Below are 15821 nucleotides of genomic sequence, written 5' to 3'. Positions count from 1 at the left end.
CTAAAAATGCAGCAGGTTAGATTTCCCCATTGAAAATCTATAGTTAAAATCTGATTGACCCACTTTTTCTAACCGCAGTTCCCTGGTGACGAGCTCTGCAAAGTTTGGGGACCTTAGTTTTAATATTTAAAGAATGGCAGCAGTTTAAATTTAAACCTGATTGAAAGTTCTCTCACTGACCAACTGTGAAAAGTTTGGGGACCCTGGGGTTAATACCGTGAGAATGGCAGCAGGTTGGATTTCCCCATTAAAAGTCATTACATAAAATCTAATTGGCTGTTGGTGGCTCTGCCCACTTTTCCTAACCTTAAACCGCAGTTACCTGGTGCCTAACCCTGCAAAGTTTGGGGGCCCCGGCGTTATTACTGTGAGACTGGCAGCAGGTTGGATTTCTGCCGAGCCAATAGGTAAAATCTGATTGGCTGTGCACAGCTCCGCCCACTTTTGGGCATCCAACAATCATCATATTTTCATTCAGGCTGAGCCCATGACTGTGTGATTCAAGTTTGGGGAGTGTCGCCTCAAAGCTGTAAGATTGGCAGCAGTTCTAAAATCTTCCTTGTCAAAGTCAATGGAAATATTGGGGGGTTCGGAGCGGCACGGGGGGTGGGATCCCTTAGAAAAGCACAAGCAGCCAGCTCCGCTATAGGGCGAAGAAGTGTGGGGAGTTCGGGTGTTGTACCCTAAACCTGTAGGAGGAGTAGCGTTTAGAAAATGGGGGGCGCTAAGAATAAGAAGCTGAAGGGGAGGAACAGTCGGGGGGTTCAGCCCAACACAATTACCCCTGAGCCCCAGCAATATCCGCACGGATTCTCTAGCCGGAACTGTACCCTCTGAGCATCACTGTACAGAACCGGCTCCAGCAGCCCCATTACATGTTATTGGCTTTCAGCCCAATCCCCTCATCTACACAATTCACTATTATAAGTGTTTATTGGGCTTCATGAGCAACACAAACCCAAAGCCCATTCTCACATGAATTTATTCAGAGCCGGGAGTGCGAGGCTACCAACCAATCAGGTTGGACTCTCACGCTTAGCAAATGGCCAAACGGATTGTGGGAACCAACCTCTGAGCGATATGAAATTATCCCGTGTAAGTGATTGTATTCTACGCGGTAAAGTCGTAATTTCAAATCTAATCACTCTATTAAGCTGATTAATGAACTAATCGATCGTTTGCTCCATATTAAATATCCCATACATTAATATGTACAGTCATACAGTTCCAACAACGTTCCCACCCCTTCAACAGTTGTTTAAACCAGGGTCGGACTGGGGGGTGAAAGGCCCACCGGGCCTCCCGCCCCAGGGCTCCTGCAGGTGCCCCGCCCCTAACCCCCCCACAGGGGCCCCGCCCCTAAACCCCCCCTCCCTGCAGGGCCCCCCTAACCCCCCTTGCACGGCCCCCCCACCCGACATCTTTACCGCGAGTGCGTAAATTTTACGCGTCAGGGGAGCAGCGGTCGGGCAGAGGGAGCACCGGCAAGGGTCGGGTCTGGGCCACCTGGGCCCACTAGAGCTGGGGCCCACCGGGATTTTTCCCAGTCTGACTCTGGTTCAAACCATACGATCGGATCTTTTCTCCAAATTTTTTTTGTCTTTTCCTTGTATTTCTAGAAGCCTGTGTGCTTCAATCAACCAAGTGCAAGAAAATACAATGTGCTCCCTACTAAGTGCCACACAGTGTATAAGGGGGCAATGACTCGGCCTGAAAAATTGAAAAGCCAATATATGCAGGACTAGCTGGCCAATGTCCTGAGCCTCCTGGCCCAGAAAAGCCCTTTATCCCCGAGCAAAATGCCCGCAAGGAAGTAGAATCCCCTGTGCCGTAAGGCTAAGGGGCACATTTACTAATCCACAAATGCGCGAAAAAATCGGATTGGTTTTGCCGCTGTTTACGATAGTTCGGTACGAAAATTTTGTGACTTTCGGATCGTCAATACGATATTATCGTGACTAATACGATTTTTTCGTAAGCATTTTCGTGATATTTGCGATCTTCAGAAATTTTTGGTTCCAATCCAAATTTTTCCCATTCGTGTTTTGATTTAAGAGATCCCTATATCCTTCCCCCTACCGACCAAAGCAGAGAATGGGTAAAAATAGTAATAATAATCTAAAATGTGGTATAACCAAAATCCCAGGGTTAGACTGGGCCTGGCTATAGTGGTGCCGGGGGCTAGAGCTGACTGGTTTTGCCCTAAACCAATATCTGTAAGTTTCAGGAGATTATATGGTTAGGGGCCCCTCTGGGATGGGGTTAGATATGGGCACTGGGATGGTTTAGCCTGGTGAGCTTTATACCCAATTCACCCTTGTATAGGATCCGGATGTATTAATTTATTTTATCTTTTATATTAATATTATTTGTTGAAGTCCGCCTTATTTCATCACCCAGTGCACAAACAGCATTCACTAAGAACAACCATAGTCCAACACTCTCTCTCATTAAACACATAGTCCATGAAGACTTCAGGACCACCTAACCAAAACTGTTCCAAGAATTGCTACTGGGATCCTCTCCTCCTTTAGCTCCAGCGCTGAAAGGCCAGGAGATAACAAGGCTAGATAGAAGCTATAGTGTAATTCTTAGCCAAAAGGCCCAGTCATTACACAGCCCATCAATAACTTTAAATGATTCCTACCCAGGAGAGTAGATTGGCTATCATATCATTACAATTGAGGAGACTGGCAAATATGTAAACACGTAAGCAAAGTGGAATTCTGGGTATTAATTTTAATGAGATCCCAGAATACACTTTGTTTATTTGCATACAAGGAAGAGACAGTCTCCTCAACTGTAACAAACTTGTTAGTAATCCACTGAATAGTCATGACGCATTTATTAAACTTTTGACGCAGTGTTAAGTTGAGAAGTGCGATTGTTGTTGTCGGGCCGGAGGGATGTAGGTGAGTTATCGATGTGGGTATTTGCTAAAATAGTTGTTGGCTTTGTGTGAGATATGTCGCGTTGGGTGTGGCTGGGGCGGGTTCGTGTCGCGTCGCGCTGTTGGATCGCAATTTAGAGAAGGTTCTGGTTGGGCTGCCTGGCAGGGATTGGGTCAGGTTGGGTGGGGGTCCGTTGGCACTGCTGTGGGGGTCGGGCTATTGTGGAGAGTCTAGTCGGGCCAGGCCTGCTATGGGGGGCATTGGGTGGGTTCTTGTGGGGCCAGGCTGCCATGGGGAGTTGGGCTGGGCAGTGGTAGGGTCTGGTCTGGCTGCCATGGGGGGTGGGGGGGCTGGTCAGGTCATGGGGAGTCGAGTCAGGCTCCTGTGGGGGGGTGGGCTGGGCTGCCTGGGGGTGGGTTCTGGTCGGGCTGAGGTGCTGTGGGGTGGGTCAGATGGGTCTTCTGTGGGGGGAGGTTGGGTTGGGCTGCCATGGTGGGGGTTGAGTCCGTGGAGGGGTCTGGTCAGGTCGTGGGAGTCGGGTCAGGCTGCTGTGGGGGGGTCTGTTCGGGTCAGTTGGGCTGCCATGGGGGGGGCGAGTTTCTGGGGGCGCGTCACGCTGCCGTGGCTCGCAATTATAGAGACAGGTCTATAGTGGGGGACGATCTGGTCGGGCTGCCATTGGGTGGGTCTGCCGTGGCAGGGATTGATCAGGTTGGGTGGGGTCCGTTGGCGCTGCTGTGGGGGGTCGGGCTACTGTGGAGAGTCGGGCCAGGCTGCCATGGGGGGGATCGGGTGGGGCTGTGGGGGTTTTTTGTGGGGCCAGGCTGCCATGGGGAGTCGGGTCGGGCTGGGCAGGCTGTGTTGCCGTGGGGGGGGGGCTGGTCAGGTCGTGGGGAGTCGGGTCAGGCTGCTGTGTGGGGGGTCCTGGTCGGGTGGGTCTTCTGTGGGGGGGTAGGGTTGGGCTGCCATGGGGAGGGGAGTCGGGCCGGGACGCCATGGGGGGGGGGGTCTGGTCAGGTCGTGGGGAGTCGGGTCAGGCTGCCGTGGGGGGTCTGGGCTGCCGTGGGAAGGGTCTGGTCGGGCCGTGCTGCCGATGGGGGGGGGGGTCTGGTCGGGCCGGGCTGCGATGGGGGGGGTCTGGTCGGGCTGGGCTGCCAGGAGGGTCTGTTTGGTCTTCTGTGGGGGGGTGGGGTTAGGCTGCCATGGTGGGCGGAGGAGTCGGGTCGGGATGCCGTCGGGGGGTCTGGTCAGGTCCTGTGATGGGGGTCAGGCTGCCATGGGGGGGTCTGATCGGGCCGGCTGGGCTGCCGTGGGGGGGGGGGTCCCACGGCAGCCCAACCAGACCCTTCCCACGACAGCAGTTCCCTAAGGCAGTTTGTGAACAAATATTGGCCAATCATTTTGGGATAACTGGTGGCACAACACTTTGCACAATTTGGGAATCTGACTGGGCACAGACCATACTCTACCTCCCAGGAGGGGGGGCGACAGACATAAGATGCTGCTACAATGTGAATCAGTGGATTAATCATTTACAGACTGTGGCTCTGAGGGGACTAAAACTAAACACTTCTAAGTTGTTTTCTTTCATTTCCTCCCTACTATAGGGTTAGGCATCGTAATTGGACACATTACCAGCAGCATCAGTACCAGCCGCCCCGTTGGGCTCAGTCAGCACCGCACCACAGCTGCCGTAGAACTGTCTCTCACTGCCCTGCAACACCACCAGCTGCCGTAGAACTGTCTCTCACTGCCCTGCAACACCACCAAGCTGCCGTAGAACTGTCTCTCACTGCCCTGCAACACCACCAGCTGCCGTAGAACTGTCTCTCACTGCCCTGCAACACCACCAGCTGCCGTAGAACTGTCTCTCACTGCCCTGCAACACCACCAGCACTTTTGGAGATTCGGCATCGGCTTCCTCTATCTAGTCGGCACCTCCGCTCCCTCCAGATTCTTCAAGTAGTAAGTCAGGGAGAGGGTCACACAGTCAGTGGCTCCTCACCCCCCGGTTATACTCCTTACCTGCTCCTGCTGTATTTAATTATAATGTACTAGATTTTAAATATTTCATTAGATGATTGGATCTCAATATATTCATCTGTGTCTGCACCACAGACAGGCAAGATGCCAGATGTTAATCACATATAGAACATTTGGGTTAAGAATGGTCGCAAAATGTCAGCATTGAGATTTGTTTGCTCGAAAACATTAGACCCATTATGTGTTGTGAACTTGTGACGTACTGTATTTAATTATAATGTACCAGATTGATAAATATATTGAGATCCAATCATCTAATGAAACAGTTACAAAGGGTGCAAACTGAACCCTAGAGATCTTGAGATGTTGCTGCTCTTGTTGCTCATAGAAAATGTATCGGCAAAGACAAGTAAACTGGAAGCTCCAAATATTATGTATAATGTAATATGTATCTAGTTATAGAACAGTCTGTGTCATATCTATCTATCCATACATCTATCTTTCTATCATCTATCTATCTATCATCTATCCCTATCTATCGTCTTTTATCTATCTATCTATCTTTGGATCATCTATCTATGCCGCAATGTATTTTACAGTTTGAATTTGTTTTAAAGTGTTGCCATGGGAATCTAAATGAATTTATATGCTGAGCTAAAGAGATACAAGGGGACATTTGTTGCAAGCACAGAATTGTAAAAATACACTGACTGATTACTGTGCAATCATGAGCCACAGTTGAGTAGTGAGTCAGTAATTGGTCTGTGTTTATGTTTTTTTTAATTGATATGATATCGTAATTGCCTGGGAATCATTATTTCTTTTACTTCCCTCCCACCTGTTTTATTGTGCTGCAAATTAGTCCGTTTTTATTTCATTAAATTGTGTGCCTTGTTTTATGCCTTATGCCTTTATCTTGGCCCTTGGCTTGCCTTATAATATTCTTTGTTGGAGTCTTGGGTGAACATTGTGATTTGGAACTGGGGCCAAATCCAGTATAACTATCTTTTTTGTTTTTTTGTTTTCATGAATCCATTACTGTTACCATTACGTTTAATGGAGCGCTAATTGGTATTTCTGCAGTGGGTCTGGGTTTTTTTAATGATTTTTATGGTCAGGTTTATTTTGTAGATGCTGGATTAATGGATGAAAACTTTTGTTTGGGGAAAAAACACTTTTTTTTAATGTTAATGGCTCTTTAAATCTGGGGATAGGGTTGCCACCTGTCTAGTTTTGAACCAGGCAACCCGGTTTTTAGATTGTTGCCTGGTTTTCAGATGTCTAAAAACCTTTACCTGCAGGATTAGGATTACCTGCAGATTGACAAGAAATACAGCCAATCACAGTACGTTAGGGTTTATCCCGCCCCTACATGTTATTGACACACCCCCCTACATCACCGTGCCTGCCCCCTGTTTCACCACATCTGCCCCTTTGCGTCACAGCGCCCGTCCCCTGATGTCACTCCCCCAGTCCTGTCTGGGTCTATCTAAAGAGAAAGGTGGCAACCCTATCTGGGGGGCTGTGACAAAGTTCCCCAATTGGGCCCTTCAGTTGATAAGACCGACCCTGTTAACCAGCATAGATCCACTGTTGGGGACTTAGCCCCGAGTGTGAGCCCTGTGGCTGGGCAGTTCCCCTGTTACTGATGGGGACACTGTTCTGCTCACTCTGTAGTTTGTGGCTGAATGGGGAGGCTGTGCCCTTACAGACTGGTTGCTGTACATTTTGCCAGCAGAGGCAACCAGTGTCCGACTGGGCCACCGGGGTACTGGGAAAAAACCCGGTGGGCCCCGTCGGCCTATACCCAATCTCCGCAGGTCCTCCGCTGATCCACTGGTCTCCCTCCCCCAACGTGCTTCAGGTAAGTTTGATATAGGGTGCTTGAGGAGGAGGTTGGACAGGTGCTGGGGGCCTCTGCGGGAGGGGGGGGTGAAGGCGGCGGGGACCATTGGGGGGTGCAGGGGCCCCCGAGGCAGAAGCCCGGTGGGCCCTGCACTCCCCAGTCAAACCCTGGGGGCAACTCCTCCCATACTCTGACTCTCAGCCACTCAAATGGGCCATAAATGATGCCATGTAATGTGACGTCCGTGCCCCTCACTGGGTAAAGTGGCTTCTATGTGATTCACTGGATCTGACTGCATATGTTTAACATGACACAGACATAGAGGTTTGTTGCTACGATAACAGGGACCTCAGCACAAGCTCTGCCTTGGGTCAGTATCCCCACAGTATTTAATGCTCGCTGATCAGTTTTTATTTACACGCTTCACTGTTTCAGGATTCAGATACTATGCTACAGTTCTGGTTAAATACTGCTCTTGGTTATTTAATGCACTTTATTTGGTTTATTTTTCAGTATCTGATAATGTGATAATGTCACAGTGGCATTTTTTGGGCACCATTTCTCTCTGTATAAACTGGAGTCCGTGCCTGGCACACCAGCCAGACAGTTGTAAATTGTCTCAAAATAGCATTCTCTACATCAGAGTTTGAAAGTCTCGCGTTTTTATGTGTATTTCGGCTACATGTGCCTACACCAGAGCGTATTCCATTCATTCGGATGTAGGAGGCGTAGGGCGGTATTTTCAGCAATCGCTTTTTCGCTTGCCGAAAATATCCGCCCTAATCCTCGTCTGGCATCAGCCTTAAAGGCTGACCGACAAATCACATTCTGGGAACTAACCCCACCTATATTAACACCTACTAATAAAGTACATTTCTTACTGTTTACCGCTACTATAATTTTTTGTCAAAAACCAAATTCTTCCTACAGCTCAACGCACTGCCCTATTAGTGCAGTGGAGGAACACCACCAGGTGCCGTAGAACTGCCTGCCTCACTGCCCTGCAACACCACCAGCTGCCGTAGAACTGCCTGCCTCACTGCCCTGCAACACCACCAGCTGCCGTAGAACTGCCTGCCTCACTGCCCTGCAACACCACCAGCTGCCGTAGAACTCTCACTGCCCTGCAACACCACCAGCTGCCGTAGAACTGCCTGCCTCACTGCCCTGCAACACCACCAGCTGCCGTAGAACTGTCTCTCACTGCCCTGCAACACCACCAGCTGCCGTAGAACTGCCTGCCTCACTGCCCTGCAACACCACCAGCTGCCGTAGAACTGCCTGCCTCACTGCCCTGCAACACCACCAGCTGCCGTAGAACTGCCTGCCTCACTGTCCTGCAACACCACCAGAGCTTTTAGAAATTCGGCTCCTCTATCTAGTCGGGAGAGGGTCACACAGTCAGTGGCTCCTCACCCCCCGGTTTTACTCCTTACCTGCTCCTGCTTTATTATCCATGAATTGTAAAAATACACCAACTGATTACTGTGCAATCATGAGCCACAATTGAGTAGAAAGTCAGTAATTGGTCTGTTTGCTTTTATAATTATGATGTTGTAATTGCCTGGGAATCGTGATTTCTGGTCTTGTACTTCCCTCCCACCTGTTTTATTGTGCTGCAAATTAGTTTTTATTTTATTAAATTGTGTGCCTTGTTTTATGCCTTATGCCTTTATCTTGGCCCTTGGCTTGCCTTATAATATTCTTTGTTGGAGTCTTGGGTGAACATGGTGATTTTGAAATAGTGGCCAAATCCAGTATAACTATCTCTTATTTTTTTGTTTTCATGAATCCATTATTCTTACTGGGGTTAACAGCTCATTTGCTATTTCGGCAGTGATTTTACTGGCAAGTCTTGGGTTAATGAAGTGCTAATTGGTATTTCTGCAGTGGGTCTGGGTTTTTTAATGATGTTTATGTTAAGGTTTATTTTGCAGGTGCTGGATTAACGGATGAAAACTTGTATTGGAAAAAACACTTTTTTAATGTTACTGGCTCTTTAAATCTGGGGATAGGGTTGCCACCTGTCTAGTTTTGAACCAGACGGCGCAGTTTTTACATGGCTGCCCGGTTTTTAGACGTCTGAAAACCGGGCACGATTGTCAGCAGATTGACGAGAAATACATCACAGGTTATTTATAATAGGGATGTAAACATCTGAATTCTAAACTCTTCTGTTATATCTTTTACTAGAAATTAGGCAAAAATTAGGGCTTATTTATGATGCCCGAATATTTTGACAGAGTTATAACAATGGCTAATGCTCTGGAAAAAATACACTCTGCCATTTAACATTTTATTCTTGAACCAACAAATGTATTTGTAGCTGTAATATTGGTGTGTAGGCGCCATCTCAGTGCATTGTGCCAGAGTCTGAGCTTTCAGCCAGCGCTACACATTAGAACTGCTTTCAGCTAACCTATTGTTTCTCCTACTCCCATGTAACTGGAGGAGTCCAAAGCCGGACTTGGATTTCTTACTATTGAGGGCTATTCTGATACCTACTGGGAGCTGCTATCTTGCTCCCTTCCCATTGTTCTGTATATGCAAACCCTATGGGCTTGTATTAGTGTCCCCTTACTCTGTAAAGTGCTACAGAGAACAATAACACTATATAAATAGTAATAATAATTAGGCCCCTCTATTATACATGATTTCTTTGCAGAAAATAAACAGCAGGGAGGAAGGAGCCCCTGACTTTCCATTTTCCATAGACCAGGAATAGAGTGCAAGGCGCCTATGTTCCTCTGCATTCTTCAGTTTGAACCTTAATTACAGTAATAGACAAAATGGGCACACTGGGGCTTTACATGATGTGTGCGATTGTGTGCCTGGCACTGCGCCCCCTTCAGAGAAAACGGCTCTGTTGTTTAGGGATCCAATGCATTTACAGACAATGATGCTACAAAATGAGCTGCCAACGAGGAGCATAAAGCGACACGTGTGTATCACAAACACGCAAAAGCCTGTAGTGTGTAGGGCAGAAACTCACAAACTAAACCCAATGTATTGTTACTAAACCCAAATATTCCAAAGCTCACTCATTTGAATGTATATTTGGGTATGAGGAGGAGAGAAATGAATCTGACTTTACTAATAAACCTTCCTTTTGTCTGTAGAGTTATGAATAAAGGGATATTCCTTGCTTTTCATTGGCGGCAGGGGACTGAAAGGGAATGGCTGTCTCCATTTGAACAGTAAGACTTTTACTAATATTTTCCCTATAGAAAGATAACCCAAGGGAATGTCTGACAAATGATGGCACTTAATTTTAATTAAACTGCTGAATTGCATCAATATGTCTCAGTAGGGCGGGCCTGATACATTCCATTCAGGTAAGAATACACAAAATCAACTATTTTATAAATAACATTGCCACATCATATTAAAAATATAGGGTTCGAATTCCTGATACAGTATGGGATCCCTAATCCAGAAACCCATTAACCAGAAAGCTCTGAATTACAGAAAGCCTGTCTCCCATAGACTCCATTTTAATCAAATAATTCAGAATTTTAAAACTGATTTCCGTTTTCTCTGTAGTAATAAAAAAACAGCATCTTGTAATTGATCCCAACTACAATATAACTAATCTTTATTGGATACAAAACAGTCCTGATGGGTTTGATTAATGTTTTATTGATTTTATAGTATACTAAGGTATGGAGATCCAAATTACGGAAAGACTCCTTATCCGGAATACCTTTGGTCCCGAGCATTCTGGATAACGGGTCCTATACCTGTACTTGGTAGTATTGCTAACGATGCCCTCTTTGGAAATGGAATGCCAGCAGGAAGCACATGAAGCAGTGATCAGTTTCAAATCCCCACACGTATTGTCCGGTCAGTGTAGGAGCACCCATTTGTTTTGGCATCAACAGTTTGATGGATCCTTTCTTCGCATTATCTACCTATATACTTGCACGCAACGATTCCAGGCAAAACTTGGTCTTGTAAAAAGTAAGTATGGTTACAACTTGGATTACACAGAAAAATTCGAATGTGTATGAAACACCCCAATATCTTTGTTGAGTTTACAGTAGTTTTACTGATTTGGAGTTTGACGTTTAGCAAAGTGAAGTTGAAAGAGCCATAGAAAGCATTGCTAAAACCCAAACTGCAGGATATGATGGAATTCCAGCTAAACTGTTTAACGTCCTGCAAGATGGTGATATGAAAGTGTTGCTTGGGATATGCCAGCAAGTTTGGAAAACTCATTGGACTGGAAGTTCATCTATATCTTAAGACCTTAAAAGGAAGATACCAAAGAGGGTTGTATTGCACGTATCTCTGGATCCTGCTAGACTCCAGCGGCAACGGCACTAGTGATCTCAGCAGATGGAGAAAAGCTATGGCAAATCTGCACAAAATATTAAAGAGCAGACATAAAAGATTTTCAGAACCCCAAAGCTGATTTAAGGTGTTATTTGTCTCGGGGCAAAGATCTCATTGGGGGCCCCCATAGCTTCCCTAAGACATTTGTGACTGTACTACCCTGAAACTAGGGTTACCACCTTCTGCCGTTCTCCTATCTCCATGCAGGGGGTGGGGTGTGATGTCACCGGGTGGGGTGTGATGTCACGGGGGCGGGGTGGTGACTTCTCGGGGGGGAAGGGGTGACTGGGGTGGGGCTATGACATGGTTATCAGCAATAGGTCAGTTGCAACATCAATATCAGTGAGTCCTGCCCGGTTTTCCAAAATGGGAAAATCGGGCAGGCAGTTTTGACCCAGACAGCCCTTCTGAAAACTGGACTGTCTTGGTCAAGACCAGACAGGTGGCAACCCTACCTGAAACCAGAGGCGGGCCAAGCCGACCCGGCGCCCTAGGCAACCCGGTAGGCAACCTTTCCAACCCCCTCCCATGAGCCCTGTGGGGAGGGGGGTCGCGATGCAAGATCATTATCCCCACCGTGTAATGGCAAGCGGCGGGGGGCAATGACTAAAGTGAGCGGACTAGGGGTAGGCAGGAGAGGCTCCTGTCTGGCACCCCCCAATTGCTGCACCCTAGGCAGCTGCCTCTTCTGCCTACCCCTAGTTACGCCCCTGCCTGAAACAGGTGAATTTGAAAGTTACAATTGTGCGCTTCATGCTTAAAAATAAACATGGCTGGGCCAAGTCACAGGCGCACCCAAGGCAAAGTTCTTTCATCTCCCTGCCCCACGGCATGTGTGCATTTGCTCCCACAGTGACACGCAGCAGGAAGAGGGGATGAGCATCACGGGGGCCAGTGAGCAATGCGTGAGGCCTCTAGGGGTAGCCAGACAGAAGAGGTAGGTGTCCTGGTACCCCCCACCTTTGCGCCCTAGACACATGTCTCTTCTGCCTATCCCCAGTTCCAGCCCTGCTGCTGCTGAGCAGGAAGCTTTTGTGCTTGAGGGAACACACACGAATGGTCCTGCAGGTCCAGCTGGCTTTGGTGCTACAACTCCCAGTACCCTACATCCACCTTAGGGCAATGTATTATATCCATGGTACATAGTATTAATGGGAAAGAGCAGGCAATGCATAGGTACGTTCTGCTTTATTATACTTTAGCGTTGCCAAGATGCTTAAAAAAAAGCTGCAGGTTTCCGAAAAACTTGTCCCAAAACCTACAACAAGTGTGTGCTTCTTATATGCTTTGGGCCCAGGGCACTTTCACGTGTGTCTGGTTGTACTGCCATATGTGTGTGTATCTGGGGGATATTGTGATTATCTTTATCCTATATAGTAGCATCATGGGAGTTACAGTGACTATTCTGCTTATAGGTTATTATGAGACTGTCTAGTAAAGTCCAAATATTGCAAATCTTGTAGTGGTTGGTATGGGTTGATGTGTTAAAGGGCCAGATTCTGTGTGTTATTAGTATTTAAACAGAGTAAGAATTAAGCTGTGCATCTGTCTAGTGGAACCATAACCAACAAGGCAGATAGAGTGTGTGTATATATATATAATATATCCTTAAAGCAGGAATGTAGACATTGGCTGCCCTGCCTTGTCACATTCTAGCATTATCAAATTCTAGTTTTTGTCCTTAACAGGATGACTTTAACTCCATCTTTGGCCATACAAATCCCCTGGAATGCAGGTCCTATACCCCCAGTTTGGCTGCTAAAGCCCCCACTCCCTATTGTCTGTGTAGGTCCCTACCCTTAGGCCTACAGCACATGGGGCAAATACATTTTGACTCCTTGCTAAAAACTGATAATGCCCTGCCTTGTTAGTAATGGGGATCCCGGGAAAGTAGCAGCACCAGCGATTTCCTCTTCTGTGTGAAGACATCTACACTCACACACACTCACATATAACATTCTGATTGTGTATCATATGCAAAGTGTGTGTGTAAATACATTTATATTTGAAACACAAGCATCTAATTAAATAACATTTAGCCAAGCAATGTTTACTTAAGGGTTTTTTTTGGTTAGGGAAGTAGCATTTGGGGACTTTGCCATACTTAAAATGACTAATTATTTCTTTTTAAGGGTGAGTTACAGCCGTATTTCCTTTTCACTCCTGAGTTAAGAACTGAGGCCTTATTTTTAATGCACAGCCCATTTTACAGCCCTACACTTTGGTTATTTGAGATGCTGAATTGCCAACCGAGAGAGTAGAATGATATACCTACCCATTTTAACCTTTGGAAAATGTGTTCTTTGTGAATATATATCATACTTTTGTAGGCTCTTATGCCACAATGCGTTGAAGGTGCTTATTTGTACATAAGTTTCTTTTCATTGTGGGGCCTTTATATGCTATTGATCCATGTATATTGGGCATTAAACAGCTCAGTAAACCCTGGAATTCATTTTTGGTTGTTTGATCTTGTACAGGAGGGTGTGTGGGAGATATGATGTTGTAACATGGAGCTTTCATCTGATTTTATCTCCAGTCTGCTGCCCTGATGGAGGGGAGAGTGGAGCTGAAGGAGTGAGTAGAAGAGCTTGAGCACAAGTGCATCCAAGGGGAGACAGGCCGTGCTGGTAAGTAGTTATCCCCGGCTGGTATTTGTATAGTTCTACACATGTATCCCTACCCTCTGCTATAGGCAGCTCACTTATAGGGCACCTATCGTTGAAATATATATTACCCCGCCCAACATGTGGCCTATTAGAGCCTGCATTCCAGTTTGGGGAACCATACTATTTTGGGCAGATATTGCCCATAGGAAGCGTCCTGCCGCCATGTTGAGAATTACTCATGTGCATAATGGGGAGAGTCCCAGTCAGCACATTATGCACTTGTACATGTGACACAGGATCAGCCAATTACTTGCCTGTTCTTATGTCACAAGTGTTTTCTGGCTAAAATATTATTTGGCTCCAACCTTTGTGTGGGCTCTTATAACCCACTCCTCCGGTAAGGGATCGATGTTGCTATGATAGGTGGCCTTTAAGCTAAAACATTAGATGTTGTGAGAAATGACAGTCTCATCCAATAAAGAGCCACACACACATCTGTATTTTGAGTGGTTTCATGAGAGTGGGTGCATGTGTATTCATTGCTGCTTTCCCCGCTGCTTGCTCCCTGTGAGCCCAGACTGCAGGTTGTTAGATGGGTTCTTTAGTGCCAATAAGAGGCTGTGACTTTATTTCATGTTACTGGGAACTCGTCAGTGATTCTATGTCCGACCTATGGTGCACTCTGTACCTACCTCCTGTCTGCTGCTACAAAAATTCAAAAACTTCCTGGTTGCTAAGGTAATTTGGATCCTAGCAACCAGATAGCTGTTGTAACTGCAAACTGCAGAGTTGTTGAACAAAAATTGAAATCATTTAAAAAGTACAAATAATTGTATAATAACAAAGACCAATTGCAAATTATTTGAGAATATTTCTCTCTACATTATACTAGCTATTAACTCAAAGATGAGCAACCCCTTTAATATTATACAGCAGAAGATAAACATGATTGGATGCTGAATGTCCCTACAGTGCAGCAATGTATCAGATTATTGTGTGGGTGCTGCTAGGAGACTAGGCTGGGCACCCAGATTTTGCAGACGCTCAGGGGCAAGTTCTATATGTAACTTCCCTGAGGCCCCAGAACCGTTGTAATGTCTCCCCATGCTGGTGTTTGTATCCAGCAAAGCTTGGAAGCTCTTTATTCTGCTCTTGTATAAGGCACGGTGCCACAGGGGTTCTGCCCGCTGCTGCTTCCTGGTACCTTTATCCTCATTCACACGCACCTGGTTCAGATGGCACCGGCAGGACTAGGGATCCATATATTATGAAATGCGAATGGATTTGACACATATAAAAGAGTTACCTGTGTGTCAGAAATCAGAAGGATTTCCCTTCCCCTCAGTATGGGGGTTCCATTATGTCATTATTGCTCACCTGCTAATATTCTGTGTACCCAGGAGAAATGGTGCCATAGTAACCCTACAGGGACTGGTTTAGGCTTTGTACCCACAGGTACCTTCTCATCTGCCCAATGAATATTGTATAATGCATTTTACCCTTCAGTGATTGGGGCTCAGGGCTGGAGAGTGAGGGAAGGGCAGAGCCAGTTTGCTCATGTGCATTACATTCCCTATGGGGGGGCACCGGATGAGCCAGACTGTGGGTGAATGGGATCCATTCCTCATACTAAGTATATTACAATATGGGCAATATCTCTAGGCAATGAGAATCCTTTTATAAGGATTTGCTCTGTAATACATTCACATGTCAGTATCACATTCAATTCTGGTTTCTTTTATAAATGATCTTATCTTTACCCTCAGCTTTTCCATGCCCGTATGTGCCAGTGGGGGGCACTGAGCATACAGCCTTCATGCCATGATGGGGAATGGTGGGAGGATCCCAAGAATGCCCATTAGAACCTCAGTCTGTGAGCCCAGTATGAGAATGCTCTGGGGAGTAGCCATACCCGCACAAGGAGTTCTCCCACTCCCTCCCCTTCAATGTGTTACCCCTGTCAAATGAGCCCAGTTACCAAAATAAAGACACACAGAGCCGCTTGGTGGTAAATCTGTGTAAGTCACAGCTTTATTGTTGATAAACATAATACATTGCGCTTTTTTATTGGTCCTGAGGAAGGCAAAAAAAAACCTCTGAGAAGCTTTGGCCAATCTGCTTAATTAGAGGGAAAAATTCCTTCCTGACTCCTCAACG

General features: G+C 46.5%; 1 long non-coding RNA gene across 9 annotated transcripts in view; it reads left to right on the top strand.

The window, feature by feature from the left end:
* Positions 1-15821, top strand: part of LOC108645164 — a 455446-nt gene that overhangs the window by 82770 nt on the left and 356855 nt on the right. For 8 of the 9 annotated variants that reach the window (XR_004219626.1, XR_004219631.1, XR_004219632.1 and 5 more), the window contains exons 6-7: positions 9840-9917; positions 13595-13685. This is a non-coding gene — a long non-coding RNA (uncharacterized LOC108645164). Of the gene's footprint in view, positions 1-9839; positions 9918-13594; positions 13686-15430; positions 15678-15821 lie in introns of those variants that run through there. The other variant, XR_004219629.1, reaches the window with a different exon arrangement.

The sequence above is a fragment of the Xenopus tropicalis genome, chromosome 8 (assembly GCF_000004195.4).
Source record: "Xenopus tropicalis strain Nigerian chromosome 8, UCB_Xtro_10.0, whole genome shotgun sequence".
In the NCBI taxonomy this organism is placed as follows: Eukaryota; Metazoa; Chordata; class Amphibia; order Anura; family Pipidae; genus Xenopus; species Xenopus tropicalis.
Note: the sequence above shows the minus strand (reverse complement) of the source record. Positions and strands in the feature narration are given on the sequence as shown.